This window comes from Lepidochelys kempii, chromosome 5 (assembly GCF_965140265.1).
Source record: "Lepidochelys kempii isolate rLepKem1 chromosome 5, rLepKem1.hap2, whole genome shotgun sequence".
NCBI lineage: Eukaryota > Metazoa > Chordata > Testudines > Cheloniidae > Lepidochelys > Lepidochelys kempii.
Window position 1 is genome coordinate 127660223 of NC_133260.1, and position 17076 is coordinate 127677298.

Here is a 17076-nt window from a genome sequence, read left to right on the forward strand (position 1 = left end):
GGCGCAGGGCAGTGGCTTTCCAGCCAGTCAGTGACACAGCTAGGAAAAGATGGAAAGTTTCCTGGCTCCCACTCCAGAGTCTTTATCCACTAAACTGCTCTGTCCTGGCCCCAAGTTCACTTTCTCAAGGTTAAAATAAGACAGTTCTTTTTAAAGAACCAGCTGATTTGACCATGTGCTTCCAGCAAATTGTGATGATCCAGTCAAATCCACCTTCAGAATGGACTCAGTGTAGTGAGTGTCTTTCCAAAGTTTCCAAATTTTGGGACGGGAAAACTCTGCTGGTTTCAAAACTAAAAGAAACCTTCAGACCAAATCATGCCACAAGCTGAATTTGGATACTTTCCCCAGGGTCTCATGTTTCCACAACAGGTTCTTTTTTTGTGCTGGACAAAATCATGATTATAATGGGGCTTTTTGTAAGACTGAGGGGAAGGTAGAATTAACCAGATTCTGTTTCTGTGTAATTTCCACACATCTCTTGTTTTCCTTCTGTGAATCACAAGCTGCATCTGCTTGAACCAAAAAAGGACTGACCTGATGTAGTGTGTTCCTTTTCTGTGAACAGTTAAGATGTTTTTTCTAATGGTAGTCTGGAAAGCTAATGTTATGTAGGGGTCATCAAATGAAGTTAATAGGCAGCAGGTTTAAAACAAACAAAAGGAAGTATTTCTTCACACAACGCACAGTCAACCTGTGGAACTCCTTGCCAGAGGATGTTGTGAAGGCTAAGACTAACAGGGTTAGTTATAACAGGGTTAAAAAAAGAACTAGATAAGTTCATGGAGGATAAGTCCATCAATGGCTATTAGCCAGGATGGACAGGAATGGTGTCCCTAGCCTCTGTTTGCCAGAAGCCGGGAATGGGTGACAGGGGAGGATCACTTGATGATTGTCTGTTCTGCTCATTCCCTCTGGGGCACCTGGCATTGGCCTCTGTGGGAAGACAGGATACTGGACTAGATGGACCTATGGTCTGACCCAGTAGGGCTGCTCCTATATTATGTAAAAGATCAGAAATACTTTTCAACATTTATAGCTGAAATTATTTGTATTGCCTCAACAGAGATCAGGCTCCTGCCACGCTATGCGCTGTACAAACACAGAGTGAGTCAGTCCCTGCCTTACTCTGAAGAGCTCGGAATCTAACATAGATCTGTCTGTCTAAGGGTATGCATCCACTGCAGTTGGGAGATGGAATTCCCAGCTAAAGGAGACGTACACGCACTAGCTCTGCTCAAGGTGGCATGCTAAAAATAGCATTGGCTGTGGGACGGCTTGGGCTAGTGGGCTGAGTATGTATCTAGGATCTCGGATGGGCTCGTACTCAGGTGGTTAGCCCAAGCCGCTGTGGTCACACTGGTATTTTTAGAGCACCAGTTCAATCAGAGGTAGCATGAGCTGGGAATCACTCCTCCCAGCTGCTGTGTAGATGCACCCTTATAGTTGTATCTGTCTGCCCATTGCTTGTATCTGAACACAGGCAAAACTTGGGAGGGGAAACCGAATTGAATTGACTTGTCCAATGTCACACAACAGGTAGAGCGGGGACTAGAGTCCCAGGCCTGTACCTTGCTCATTGGGGCACAGTATCACCATACTAAACTCAAAAACCACAAGTCAAGTCTCCCACCCCAAATCGTGAAGCCAATCATGGGATTTTGTTAAAATGGGGCTCTCTCAATTTGCCTTAAGAAAAGGAGTACTTGTGGCACCTTAGAGACTAACCAATTTATTTGAGCATGAGCTTTCGTGAGCTACAGCTCACTTCATCAGATGCATGCCGTGGAAACTGCAGCAGACTTTATATATACACAGAGAATATGAAAAAATACCTCCTCCCACCCCATTGTCCAGCTGGTAATAGCTTATCTAAAGTGATCATCAGGTGGGCCATTTCCAGCACAAATCCAGGTTTTCTCACCCTCCACCCCCCCACACAAATTCACTCTCCTGCTGGTGATAGCCCATCCAAAGTGACAACTCTTTACACAATGTACATGATAATAAAGTTGGGCCATTTCCTGCACAAATCCAGGTTCTCTCACCCCCTCACCCCCCTCCCAAAAACCACACACACAAACTCACTATCCTGCTGGTAATAGCTCATCCAAAGTGACCATTCTCCCTACAATGTGCATAATTAAGGTGGGCCATTTCCAGCACAAATCCAGGTTTTCTCACATCCCCCCCACCCCCATACACACACAAACTCACTCTCCTGCTGGTAATAGCTCATCCAAACTGACCACTCTCCAAGTTTAAATCCAAGTTAAACCAGAACATCTGGGGGGGGGGGGAGTAGGAAAAAACAAGAGGAAATAGGCTACCTTGCATAATGACTTAGCCACTCCCAGTCTCTATTTAAGCCTAAATTAATAGTATCCAATTTGCAAATGAATTCCAATTCAGCAGTTTCTCGCTGGAGTCTGGATTTGAAGTTTTTTTGTTTTAAGATAGCGACCTTCATGTCTGTGATTGCATGACCAGAGAGATTGAAGTGTTCTCCGACTGGTTTATGAGTGAGAAAACCTGGATTTGTGCTGGAAATGGCCCACCTTAATTATGCACATTGTAGGGAGAATGGTCACTTTGGATGAGCTATTACCAGCAGGATAGTGAGTTTGTGTGTGTGGTTTTTGGGAGGGGAGTGAGGGGGTGAGAGAACCTGGATTTGTGCAGGAAATGGCCCAACTTTATTATCATGTACATTGTGTAAAGAGTTGTCACTTTGGATGGGCTATCACCAGCAGGAGAGTGAATTTGTGTGGGGGGGTGGAGGGTGAGAAAACCTGGATTTGTGCTGGAAATGGCCCACCTGATGATCACTTTAGATAAGCTATTACCAGCTGGACAATGGGGTGGGAGGAGGTATTTTTTCATATTCTCTGTGTATATATAAAGTCTGCTGCAGTTTCCACGGCATGCATCTGATGAAGTGAGCTGTAGCTCACGAAAGCTCATGCTCAAATAAATTGGTTAGTCTCTAAGGTGCCACAAGTACTCCTTTTCTTTTTGCGAATACAGACTAATACGGCTGTTACTCTGAAACCTGTCAATTTGCCTTCTGATTTTGGGGACACACAGGGATCACGTTGTCAAGCTTTTCTCTGTCAACTGTCAGGGCTAGAAACTTACTTCTTTACAACGGAAGCTGAGATTCTCCTGACGTCAGGATCTGGGGCTTTAAGAAAACCATCAACTGTTGCAAGACTCTTGTCCAGTTTGAGAGAGCTGACCGCCCTGCTGACTCCGGACTCCGTGTGGCGATGTGAAAGGCCACAAGGCCTGCAGAGGACATGTGGGGCTTTACTTTTCTCAGGCACAGATTAGTCCTCACCCCACTCCAGCCCCTTTACACCAAGAAGCAGAGAGGCAAGAAGAGGCCCTAAAAGCCCCATATTTGGCTGGGGAAGACTCCCCTGGGTGTAGGCACTGCAGAGTACAGCTGTAAGACTGCCTGCCCTGGAGAAGGAGAAGGAGAGCATTGGGGCCGCAACATGCAGCACTACAAAGATTCCAAGCAGCGCTGGGACCCAGAGGGCAACCTGGCAGTCTCCTGAAACTTAAAAGAGGCCCCTAGGATTTTGTGCTCACCTAGGACTCTAGTTTTCAGGATCGGCACTCAACCTCCAGACAGGTTTATTGAGCACTATTGCCTAGGAGAATATATAATTAACTACCTCCCTCTAGGATTTATCCATTATCCTGTGCATTTGACAGCACTTTGTGTAGAGTCAATTTCACTCTCTCCCCCTGCAATCAGATAGGTAAACACTGACAGGAGCACTTCACATTGCTTCACATTTACCCAGGCTGCTCCTCCTCTCACCGATGCTGCATTCACACTGGTGTACACAAGCTGCTCCTGCTTCTTAGGAGAATCAGGCCCATCGGTTGATTACAGTGGGACTGCCCCTGTGAGCAAAGTGAAGCATATGTGCAAATAGCTGCAAGGACAGTTTCCCATTTGTTGGTGTGGATCTTGCGCACACAGAAAGGGGAGAGAAAAATGTTTCCATAGCAATATTAAAATGTGATTGTTGAACCATAAAAACTGACATAGGGACTCAAGGGCAGATGAAGCAACTGTATGACTCCTGGTCATTTAAAGTTGACTAGATTGCATGCTGTTGGGATCCCTTTAAGTCCAAATTCTTCCTTTAAACATGTATGTGCTACTGCCTTTGAAGTCAGCTGGAAAGCTCATGTACTTCCAGTGCCAGAAGTTGACCTTTAGAACAGAGTTCGTTAGACCTTTAGTTTCTGCTGGTAGTCAATTATTTTCATTTCTTATGTACGATACCCCCAGGGCAAGCCAGCCAGAAGAAACCACACTAGATATAAATACTATTGATCACACATAGTAAATGCAGTACTTAGAAGGCACCACTCTAGATAATGGAAACGCACTCTTGCTTCAGTGGGTTCACATAATGACAAGGCAAGGTCTTCCTAGCATTAGATAGCCATCAGAAATTGGCAATGCCCCTTTTAATGAAATAGATGGGGAAACTGGATTAATGCAGTGCTGAGGATGTGAATTTAAATGCACAAAGAAAAGTCTAAATTTAAAATTCATTCCCACAACAAGGTTAACTTTGACACATTGCACATATAACATGATAGTATTTTGCATAGAGCTGGTGAAAAACGGAATTTCCAGCTGTGAAAAATTTTGAAATCTCAACATTTGTTTTTGTTCTGATTCTGGATGAAAAGTAGAAACCTTGACATTTTTAATGAAACCACAATTTTGTTTTGGAAAAATCTTAACCTTTCTGTAGCATTTTGCTTTGATCAAGTTAAAAAGTTTCCTTTTGACTATATTCTCTTCCATACTAATTTGGAATATAATACAAACATTGAAATGAGAAAGCTGGAATGATATGGTGAAATCAACACAAAACATTTTGACCGTATCAAAATGAAGCGGTTCAATAATTTTTTGTTGAACTCGATATGTTCCCACAAAACATGTTGATTTTGACAAACCAGCATTTTCTGATTGTGATGGGGTGCGGTCACTTCTTGTGAGGGCCTTCTGTCAGCGGGTGCGAACCTGCACTCTCTACTTTGTCTGGTGCTCCCTGTTGGCTTGTGCCCTCATCACGTGGTTCTTCAGTGGCTTAGTCCTCTGGCTACGTCACACAAAATCTAAAATGGAGGAATTAACCCCTTTGGGGGTAAAAGATCCAACAGGGCCTGTCCCTGTGCTCTCGGTAATGTCTTTAACTCTGTCTCTGAGCTCAGTTCTCAGCCCCTTCTGGGCTAGCTTTAAGTGCACGTCTGCCCTGGTATAGCACAGTGCCTGCAGGGCTTCCTCCCTGGAGACTCTTCAAGTCCTGCCCTTCACTTGGGCCTCTAAAAAAACCTTGTCCCCTCCTCAGGGCTTAGGCCATCCTGCCAGTAGCTGGTGGGGAGACCCAGGCCCACCCACTACTCCGGGTCCTGATCCATGGACTCAACACATAGCAGCCCTGTGCTGCTTCCTGTAATAGTTGCTGCTGTATTCCCTGGGCCAGCTCCCACATGGCCCCTGCCTCTTCACCCTTCCCTCAGGGCTGAAGTTCTTCCTTATGGAATGCCACTGTCACCAGCACCTGCCTTCTGGCACTCCCTTAAACTCCAGCAAAGAGCACTTTCCTTGCTCCTCTGCTCTCCTCCAGGAACTGATCTGTTCAGGTCCTGCAGCTCCTTTTAACTGGGCCTTCTGGGCTCTGATTGGCTGCCTCCCTGCAGCCCCTCTAGGCAGGCCTTTTAAGGTCAGGCTTGACAAAGCCCTGGCTGGGATGATTTAACTGGGAATTGGTCCTGCTTCGAGCAGGGGGTTGGACTAGATGACCTTCTGGGGTCCCTTCCAACCCTGATATTCTATGATTCTATGATTCTATGACTCACCTTCACTGTTTCTTTTTGAGGGCGGGATGTGGTAGGTCTGGGAGGCCTCAAGCAGCGGGGCTCAGAGGGCCCGGTACACCCTGTCATACCTATGGAAAACTGTTCCATCCAAAAAGGTTCAAGAAGCTCTAATTTTGCATAACTGTGCACGTTGCTAAATACGCGCTTAGAATGTGGCCAAGTTAACATTGCTTAACTGTTGAATAGCTTCAGTGGAAAGACTTCCACTGGTGTCAGTGGGCTTTGGATTAGGTCTTCACTTATGAAACTAATGTGCTGGAGATGCTTATTTATGGGATTTTTACACACAGGAATGTTTGTTCTTTGAAAACAGATTTTCCTCCAAGAACAATTGTTTCACAATCCAGAAAACATTCATATCAAATACACTTTTAAACACCATTTTATATTGAGCTGGGCACAAAACACAATTGGAAAACAATGAGGAAAAAAGGTATTTTTCCCTTTTTTAAAAAAAGGCTTTTTTATTGCTTTTAAGAAAGTATAGCCACAAAGGAACAAGCCATCAGTAAACAATGCTAGGAAGTATACCAGTCACAACACTTACAATTCTTCTAACAGGCAATTTGAACAGCACTGTTTTGACGACTGTCATACAAGTGACATATTCAAGGTAGCGCTGGCTCTTGTGTTCATTAAATGTCTAAACTCCTGTCAACCTTCTCAGAAATTTTGGGTGCCCAAGGAATGCAAGACGGGTAAAAGGTAAGCCATCATTTGTGCATGATGCAGAGAAATGTTAGAGAGCTGAGCGAAAGTGCTGATGCTTTGGTTTTGGGTTGGAGAATTTTTATATTAAGTTTCCTTTTTGTAATAAATGTGAACCTGAGATATGTGGCAGGGATGGTGGGAAGGATAAGTGCAGGGTCCTGCACTTAGGACGGAAGAACCCAATGCACAGCTACAGACTAGGGACCGAATGGCTAGGCAGCAGTTCTGCGGAAAAGGACCTAGGGGTGACAGTGGACGAGAAGCTGGATATGAGTCAGCAGTGTGCCCTTGTTGCCAAGAAGGCCAATGGCATTTTGGGATGTATAAGTAGGGGCATAGCGAGCAGATCAAGGGACGTGATCGTTCCCCTCTATTCGACATTGGTGAGGCCTCATCTGGAGTACTGTGTCCAGTTTTGGGCCCCACACTTCAAGAAGGATGTGGATAAATTGGAGAGAGTCCAGCGAAGGGCAACAAAAATGATTAGGGGACTGGAACACATGAGTTATGAGGAGAGGCTGAGGGAGCTGGGATTGTTTAGCCTGCAGAAGAGAAGAATGAGGGGGGATTTGATAGCTGCTTTCAACTACCTGAAAGGGGGTTCCAAAGAGGATGGCTCTAGACTGTTCTCAATGGTAGCAGATGACAGAACGAGGAGTAATGGTCTCAAGTTGCAGTGGGGAAGGTTTAGATTGGATATTAGGAAAAACTTTTTCACTAAGAGGGTGGTGAAACACTGTAATGCGTTATCTAGGGAGGTGGTAGAATCTCCTTCCTTAGAGGTTTTTAAGGTCAGGCTTGACAAAGCCCTGGCTGGGATGATTTAACTGGGAATTGGTCCTGCTTTGAGCAGGGGGTTGGACTAGATGACCTTCTGGGGTCCCTTCCAACCCTGATATTCTATGATTCTATGATTCTATGATTCTAAGGAATGTACTACCCCATTAAGGGCAGCTGCACCCCCACAACCCAAACAGCATGGTTGAAATCAAGAAGTCCTTCACCCCGGGGCTGGCATATTGAAACTGGAAGAGGAAGCTGATATTAGAAATATAATCAGAAAAATAATTTACCGGGTCTGGGCCAATGCTCTAGGAGCAGCACCATGTCTGACTGTGTAGAGGTTCCGAGTTCTGCAGTTCCAGCTCTCAATCAGACCCGCAGTGGATGACAGTGCACACTGATTCTTGCAGCACCTAATATTGCCTCCTCCCTGGAGGAGTTCGGGTGAGAAGTTCTGGAGGGAACCGCAGCTTGCTTACACAGCTTGGCTCTCTGCTCCCCTCTAGTGGCCGGGCCACAAAAGAGTTTTCCTGAATTAAACGACCGGGGTCTGTTAGCTCAAAAGTGGTAGCAAATTCAGAAGCCTCTATGCGGTCCAGCCACTAGAGGGTGACAGAACAGCACCGGCCTGGGGCCCACGACAGGACAACTTGGGGCCTAATTTAAAGTGCATGGAAGTGATGCCATTGATTACAGCAGGCTCTGGGTCTGGCTGACACGGCGCAGGCAAGTAGACAGGAGACAAACAGTGAAGTTCTCTGAGCCTCCAAAGGTACTGATGGAACACATGGACTCAGGGAAAAAGTGAAGCTCATTGACTTTCCACTGACTCCATTGCTCTCTCTTTTCCCAAGCAGGTCGTAATAATAGACCCATGTTTTCCCTTTCTTTCCCATCCTCATCCTCCCCTGCTGCATCCTTTCTCTTTCATTTCTTTTAAGCAGCAAGCTGCCTTTGGCTGCCAGCCAACCTGTGCTTCCCTCCAGCCTGCCTGTCAGATCGTGCTGGTATGTGCACTGTGTCTGTGCAAGAGGCACTTGTCCTGCTCAGGCTTCTCCGGATTGTCTTCTCGGAAAGCTTGCAACATGAGCAAGAAACCTTCCCTTAAAATAGCCTCCAGGCATGTAACTTCCCACCTGACTTCCTGCCTCCTCCAAACTGTCCCACCTCACTTCCTGCCTTCTCCAAGCCTTTCGGCAAATGGTGTGAATGGGCTACAGGACAATGTTATCCTTTGGCAGTGTGCTTTCAACAGCAGGCTATGCCTGGAAAGCGCTCTTGAAAAACATGACCAATATGATTTGCGTGGCCAGTTCAAGGAAACAGAATATATATAACATCCAAATATAACATATATATATATATATATATAATGGATATATTCCATCCATTAAAGGAATACTAAGGTTGCAAAGCCAAGTACTCAGCTGTTAGGAAATGCCAGAATTAAGGCTGAGCATGCAAGGCTGGGCAGCATTTGATACAAATCTGTGTCAGCTGATCTCATTTTGGTCCTCTAGTGAGAGCGGCTGCAACGTGAATTTTTGAACACTTGGGGTTGATGATAAGTTAGTTCACCTGCTTATGATTCTATGTGCAGATCCTCAGCTGGAATGAATCAACATAGCTGCACGGAAGCCAAGAGAGCTAAACAGCTTTACATCAGCTGAAGATCTAGCCCGTAACGGTGCCCTTCTTACAGCTGATATTGTCTGTTTGTCCTTTTGACTAGTTAAGTCCTGACAAAGTCAGTGCATGTCTGTGACTGTAAGTGGTCTGTATTGGAAGGCTCTTCTCCCTGGGAGAAGGAAAACATTACCAGCTACGTCTTGGCTTTCGTGAGCCAGGGAAGAGCGAGCAGTGTGGTGGAGGAAAGCATTACACCAATGCCAGACATAATGGGTTGGATTCCCAGCTGGAACAAATCAGCAGCGCCCCAGTGACTTCAGTGAAGGTAGGCTGATTTACCCCAGCTGAGGATCTGGCTCAGTATTCGCTTGGCACTGGGGTTGCTACTCTTCTGAAGAAGTGTGGCAGGTGCACCCTGCCAACACTTGGCAGTGCATAGGGTACATGCTCACGCCCCCACCATGCCCAGACATGCCCCGACATGCCCCGTGTTAGGAGATGGAGTACAACAGGCAGCTCTGGCCAGCCTTCCTCCTTTTGTTCCCTGGCTTTGCAGCGAGATGTTGGCTGTTGCATCCATTGCTGCTGGATGCTGTCTGCAGCATGCCACATTGCTCTCTGCCAGCCCTGAAAAATGAGTTTGTGGACAAACCTTTGGTGGATCAAGCCAATGGAGTGGTCACAAAATGACGGGCCAGATTCTGAGCTGGTGTAAATCAGCTGTCTCTGTTGGCTTCAATGAAGCGACACTGATTTACACCCCATCTGAGGATCTGGCCCCATCTGTTCATGAGGGCCCCACCGAGGGAGCCATATCTGGAGCAGGAGATGGAAACACAGAAAGAACAAGGAGATGTGTGTATCTGGGCAGTGACAATATCAAAGAGGAGGTGCTTCAAGGAAATATATTGCATGAAAAACTGGCGTGCTGCCCTTTAAGATTCCCATAATAATCTGCCACACTGAACTGGGTTTTGTAATCAGGCCAGACTCTGAAGCAGGGAGGAGAGTGCATTCTCTGGGAAGGGAGACAGGCTGACAGCCAGCAAACAAGGACTGGAACATGCTAATCTTGTAGCCTCTGCCATATGGTGGTGTCCAAGGTGGCACTGATAATTCTGCTCTGATACACTAAGCTTCCTGCAGTAATTATGCAGCATGTGTAAACAAACAGGGCCAAATTCATACCAGCTGCAATGCCATTGAAGTCAATAGGGTTACAGCAAGGATTCATTTGACCCATAGCCTTTTTTATATTCTATACTCTTTCTCATATATGGGGAAGGATGGTTTTGGGATTAAGTCACCTGCTTGGGATTCAGGATACCTGGATTAAATTCTTGCTGCTGCCACAGACTTCTGGTGAGATCAGGGGCAAGTCACACTGGGGCAAGTTCGAATATCCTTACATGTGGGGAACAGCACCCTGTTCAATGAGGAGACCCATTAACTCCAATAGGACCATGCTGCAGTGCTGGAATTTTAGGTAAATATGTGTAAGGCTATCAAAGTTGGCTCTTAGTGTTCCCATTTCCGTCTGTAAAAGGGGACAGTAATACTGCCCCACCTCAGAGGGATTTAAGGATGAAGAATCCACAACGAGCCTTGGTGAATTGTTCCAATGGTTAATTACCCTCACCTTATTTCCAGTCTGATTTTGTCTAGCTTCAACTTCTAGCCATTGGATCTTCTTAGACCTTTGTCTGCTAGATGGAAGAGACCTCTATTATCAAATTTCTCTTCCCCATGTAGGTACTTACAGACTGTGATCAACTCACCCCTTAACCTTCTCTTTGTTAAACTAAATAGGTCGAGCTCCTTGAGTCTTTCACTATGAGGTATGTTTTCTAATCCTTCAGTTGTTCTCATGGCTCTTCTCTGAACCCTCTCCAATGTATCAACATCCCTCTTGAATTGTTGACCCCAGAACTGGACACAGAATTCCAGCAGCGGTCACACCAGTGCCAGATACAGAGGTAAAACAACCTCTCTGCTCCTACGTGAGAGTCCCCTGTTGATGCATCCCAGAGTTGCATTAGCCCTTTTGGTCACAGCGTTGCACTGGGAGCTCATGTTCAGCTGATTATCCATCATGACCCCCAAATCTTTGTCAGAGTCGCTGCTCCCAGGATGGAGGTAAACAATCCCAATCCTTTCATTCTCTCTCCATATGTAAGTTTGGAGGACAAAGTAATTAGTGTTTGTGAAGAGCTCAGCTGCTCTAGTTATGGGAGCGACAAAACTACCTTGACAGACAGGTTTGATTTCCTCTGCTCTGCCTCAGACTAAATACATTGTGAACTGGCTCTTGATTGATTGATTCTGCCTGCTTTATTGGGGGAGATACTGACTGTTATTTTTTCTTGGAGAATGTGACATACCTGTCTTCAAAAGGGAATTGCTGCTCTGACAGGGCTGCACTGGAGTTGGGTGGTCACATAGGAACTGCCAGAGCGGATCAGATCCCAGGTACATTTAGTCCAGTATCTTGCCTCTGACAGTGGCCAATACCTGATGCATCAGAGGAAAGTGCAAGAAACCCCACAGTAGGCACATGTAGGATAATCTGTCCTCATATGAAAGTCTCATCGTAACCCCTGCTAGTTAGAGGTAGGTTAGATCATTGAAACATGAGATTTTAGCTTCTTTCCAATAATATTTTTAACATTAACTGTTATAACGTTGTATGCTACCCATATAAGCATCCACTCCCACTTTGAATCTTGCTAACTTCTTCGCCTCAACACCATCTTGTGGCGTGTGCTCCACAGTCTAATTACACAGTGTGTGGAAAAGTAGTTCTCTTTGATCGGTTTTGAAATTGCCTCTTTTTTTTTTTCATTGAACTTCCCCCTGTTGTTGTGGCATGAGACAGGCGGAACAGAAGTTCCCCATCTTCTGTCTCAAGACCATTCATCATATACTTTTATCGTGTTACCTTTTATACGTCTCCATTAACAATCCCAGTCTTTCCATTCTCTCTCAATATGAAAGTTTTCCCAGGTCCCCTAATCATTCTCTTGAATCATTCTGAATCTGACTTTCTTCTATTGCTGACAGCTATGGGGCATAGACCTTTAGCTAAAGCTCTCGAAGCTGGTGGGCTACCTCTGAAGGTCCCTGGTTTAATCTCCAATAGAGCTGAGTGAAATTTTTTGGTTGCAGCTTTCCCCTGCACCAACACCAATAATTGTGCAAATTCATGTCAAATTTTTGAATCGTTTCAGCTGAAGAACTTTTAAAAAATCTTTAAAACTGAAACATTTTATTTTGACATCTTCAAACTTTTTCAGTTTTTCTGACTTTTCATTTAAAAATTGACTTCAAATTTTTTTTTAAATTACAATCATGTCAAAAAGCTCAAACCAAATGAAACATTTCCTTTCGGGTCACTCGACTTTTTGGTTTGCTGTAAAATAAATATTGAAAAATGTTAGTTTCAGTTCAGCCTGAACTGAATTTTTCTTTTTGCTTTTTCAGACTGGCCAGGGAACCCGACATCAGTTCTTCCCCCAGCTCTAATCCCTGACCTCAGCCAAGATGGTGGCCTTCCCAGATGGCTATAGAAAAGTCACTAGCCCTATGTCTCCCTTGGAAAGTGAAGCTCTAGTAGACTAAGGGTATGTCTACACTACGAAATTAGGTCGAATTTATAGAAGTCGGTTTTTTTGAAATCGGTTTTATATATTCGAGTGTGTGTGTCCCCACAGAAAATGCTCTAAGTGCATTAAGTGCATTAACTCGGCGGAGCGCTTCCACAGTACCGAGGCAAGCGTCGACTTCTGGAGCGTTGCACTGTGGGTAGCTATCCCACAGTTCCCGCAGTCTCCGCTGCCCATTGGAATTCTGGGTTGATATCCCAATGCCTGATGGGGCTAAAACATTGTCGCGGGTGGTTCTGGGTACATATCGTCAGGACCCCGTTCCCACCCTCCCTCCCCCCGTGAAAGCAAGGGCAGACAATCATTTCGCGCCTTTTTTGTCTGCTGCCAGCCAAAGATGTAAAGGATCGATGGAGTGGGTCAGAACAAGAAATAGACCAGATTTGTTTTGGACTCATTTTCCTCCTCCCCTGTCTAGATCACACTGCAGTCAGTCACAGAGAAGGCGCAGCGAGGTTAATCTAGCCATGTATCAATCAGAGGCCAGGCTAACCTCCTTGTTCCAATAACAACAATAACTTTGGTGCACCATTTCTTATTGGAACCCTCCGTGCAGTCCTGCCTGAAATACTCCTTGATGTACAGGCACACCCTTTGTTGATTTTAGCTCCCTGAAGCCAACCCTGTAAGCCGTGTCGTCAGTCGCCCCTCCCTCCGTCAGAGCAACGGCAGACAATCGTTCCGCGCCTTCTTTCTGTGCGGACGCCATACCAAGGCAAGCATGGAGGCCGCTGAGCTCATTTTGGCAATTAGGAGCACATCAACCACCACACGCATTATCCAGCAGTATATGCAGCACCAGAACATGGCAACGCGATACCGGGCGAGGAGGCGACATCAGCGCGGTCCCGTGAGTGATCAGGACATGGACACAGATTTCTCTGAAAGCATGGGCCCTGACAATGCATGCATCATGGTGCTAATGGGGCAGGTTCATGCTGTGGAACGCCGATTCTGGGCTCGGGAAACAAGCACAGACTGGTGGGACCGCATAGTGTTGCAGGTCTGGGACGATTCCCAGTGGCTGCGAAACTTTCGCATGCGTAAGGGCACTTTCATGGAACTTTGTGACTTGCTTTCCCCTGCCCTGAAGCGCATGAATACCAGGATGAGAGCAGCCCTCACAGTTGAGAAGCGAGTGGCGATAGCCCTGTGGAAGCTTGCAACGCCAGACAGCTACCGGTCAGTTGGGAATCAATTTGGAGTGGGCAAATCTACTGTGGGGGCTGCTGTGATGCAAGTAGCTCACGCAATCAAAGATCTGCTGATATCAAGGGTAGTGACCCTGGGAAATGTGCAGGTCATAGTGGATGGCTTTGCTGCAATGGGATTCCCTAACTGTGGTGGGGCTATAGACGGAACCCATATCCCTATCTTGGCACCGGAGCACCAAGCCGGTGAGTACATAAACCGCAAGGGGTACTTTTCGATAGTGCTGCAAGCTCTGGTGGATCACAAGGGACGTTTCACCAACATCAACGTGGGATGGCCGGGAAAGGTGCATGACGCTCGCATCTTCAGGAACTCTGGTCTGTTTCAAAAGCTGCAGGAAGGGACTTTCTTCCCAGACCAGAAAATAACTGTTGGGGATGTTGAAATGCCTATATGTATCCTTGGGGACCCAGCCTACCCCTTAATGCCATGGCTCATGAAGCCGTACACAGGCATCCTGGACAGTGGTCAGGAGCTGTTCAACTACAGGCTGAGCAAGTGCAGAATGGTGGTAGAATGTGCATTTGGACGTTTAAAGGCGCGCTGGCGCAGTTTACTGACTCGCTTAGACCTCAGCGAAACCAATATTCCCACTGTTATTACTGCTTGCTGTGTGCTCCACAATATCTGTGAGAGTAAGGGGGAGACGTTTATGGCGGGGTGGGAGATTGAGGCAAATCGCCTGGCTGCTGGTTACGCGCAGCCAGACACCAGGGCGGTTAGAAGAGCTCAGGAGGGCGCGGTACGCATCAGAGAAGCTTTGAAAACCAGTTTCATGACTGGCCAGGCTACAGTGTGAAAGTTCTGTTTGTTTCTCCTTGATGAAACCCCCCGCCCCTTGGTTCACTCTACTTCCCTGTAAGCTAACCACCCTCCCCTCCTCCCTTTAATCACCGCTTGCAGAGGCAATAAAGTCATTGCTGCTTCACAGTCATGCATTCGTTATTCATTCATCACACAAATAGGGGGATGACTACCAAGGTATCCCAGGAGGGGTGGTGGAGGAGGGAAGGAAAATGCCACACAGCACTTTAAGCACAGCACTTTAAAAGTTTACAACTTTAAAATTTATTGAATGACAGCCTTCTTTTTTTTGTTCAATCCTCTGTTGTGGAGTGGCTGGTTGGCCGGAGGCCCCCCCACCGCGTTCTTGGGCGTCTGGGTGTGGAGGCTATGGAACTTGGGGAGGAGGGCGGTTGGTTACAGAGGGGCAGCAGTGGCAGTCTGTGCTCCAGCTGCCTTTGCTGCAGCTCAACCATACACTGGAGCATTCTGGTTTGGTCCTGCAGCAGCCTCAGCATTGAATCCTGCCTCCTCTCATCACGCTGCCGCCACATTTGAGCTTCAGCCCTGTCTTCAGCCCGCCACTTACTCTCTTCAGCCCTCCACCTCTCCTCCCGGTCATTTTGTGCTTTCCTGCACTCTGACATTATTTGCCTCCACGCATTCGTCTGTGCTCTGTCAGTGTGGGAGGACAGCATTAGCTCGGAGAACATTTCATCTCGAGTGCGTTTTTTTTTCTTTCTAAGCTTCACTAGCCTCTGGGAAGGAGAAGATCCTGTGATCATTGAAACACATGCAGCTGGTGGAGAAAAAAAAAGGGACAGCGGTATTTAAAAAGACACATTTTATAAAACAGTCGCTACACTCTTTCAGGGTAAACCTTGCTGTTAACATTACATACATAGCACATGTGCTTTCGTTACAAGGTCGCATTTTGCCTCCTCCCACCGCGTGACTACCCCCTCAACCCTCCCCCCTCCCCGTGGCTAACAGCGGGGAACATTTCTGTTCAGCCACAGGCAAACAGCACAGCAGGAATGGGCTATACTGAGTGTCCCTGAAGAAAAGCACCCTATTTCAACCAGGTGACCATGAATTATATCTCACTCTCCTGAGGATAACACAGAGAGAGAAAGAACGGATTTTGGTTGAATGCCAGCAAACATACACTGCAATGCTTTGTTCTACAGTGATTCCCGAGTATGTGTTACTGGCCTGGAGTGATAAAAGTGTCCTACCATGAAGGACGAAATAAGGCTGCCCTCCCCAGAAACCTTTTGCAAAGGCTTTAGGACTACATCTAGGAGAACCGCAAATGCCAGGGCAAAGTAATCCTTTCACATGCTTGCTTTTAAACCATGTATAGCATTTTAAAAGGTACACTCACCAGAGGTCCCTTCTCCGCCTGCTGGGTCCAGGAGGCGGCCTTGGGTGGGTTCGGGGGGTACTGGCTCCAGGTCTAGGGTGAGAAACAGTTCCTGGCTGTCGGGAAAACCGGTTTCTTCGCTTGCTTGCTGTGAGCTATCTACAACCTCCTCCTCCTCATCATCTTCTTCGTCCCCAAAACCTGTTTCCATATTGCCTCCATCTCCATTGAAGGAGTCAAACAACACGGCTGGGGTAGTGGTGGCTGAACCCCCTAAAATGGCATGCAGCTCATCATAGAAGCGGCATGTTTGGGGCTCTGACCCAGAGCGGCTGTTCGCCTCTCTGGTTTTCTGGTAGGCTTGCCTCAGCTCCTTCAGTTTCACGCGGCACTGCTTCGGGTCCCTGTTATGGCCTCTGTCCTTCATGCCCTGGGAGATTTTCACAAAGGTTTTGGCATTTCGAAAACTGGAACGGAGCTCTGATAGCACGGATTCCTCTCCCCAAACAGCGATCAGATCCCGTACCTCCCGTTCGGTCCATGCTGGAGCTCTTTTGCGATTTTGGGACTCCATCATGGTCACCTGTGCTGATGAGCTCTGCATGGTCACCTGCAGCTTGCCACGCTGGCCAAACAGGAAATGAGATTCAAAAGTTCGCGGTTCTTTTCCTGTCTACCTGGCCAGTGCATCTGAGTTGAGAGTGCTGTCCAGAGCGGTCAGAATGGAGCACTCTGGGATAGCTCCCGGAGGCCAATACCATCGAATTGTGTCCACAGTACCCCAAATTCGAGCTGGGAACGTCAATTTAAGCGCTAATCCACTTGTCAGGGGTGGAGTAAGGAAATCGATTTTAAGAGCCCTTTAAGTCGAAATAAAGGGCTTCACTGTGTGGACGGGTGCAGGTTTAAATCGATTTAACGCTGCTAAATTCGACCTAAAGTCCTAGTGTAGACCAGGGCTAAGGGAAACCTGAAATCCAGGCCTATTTGGGAGACCCAGCATGCTGG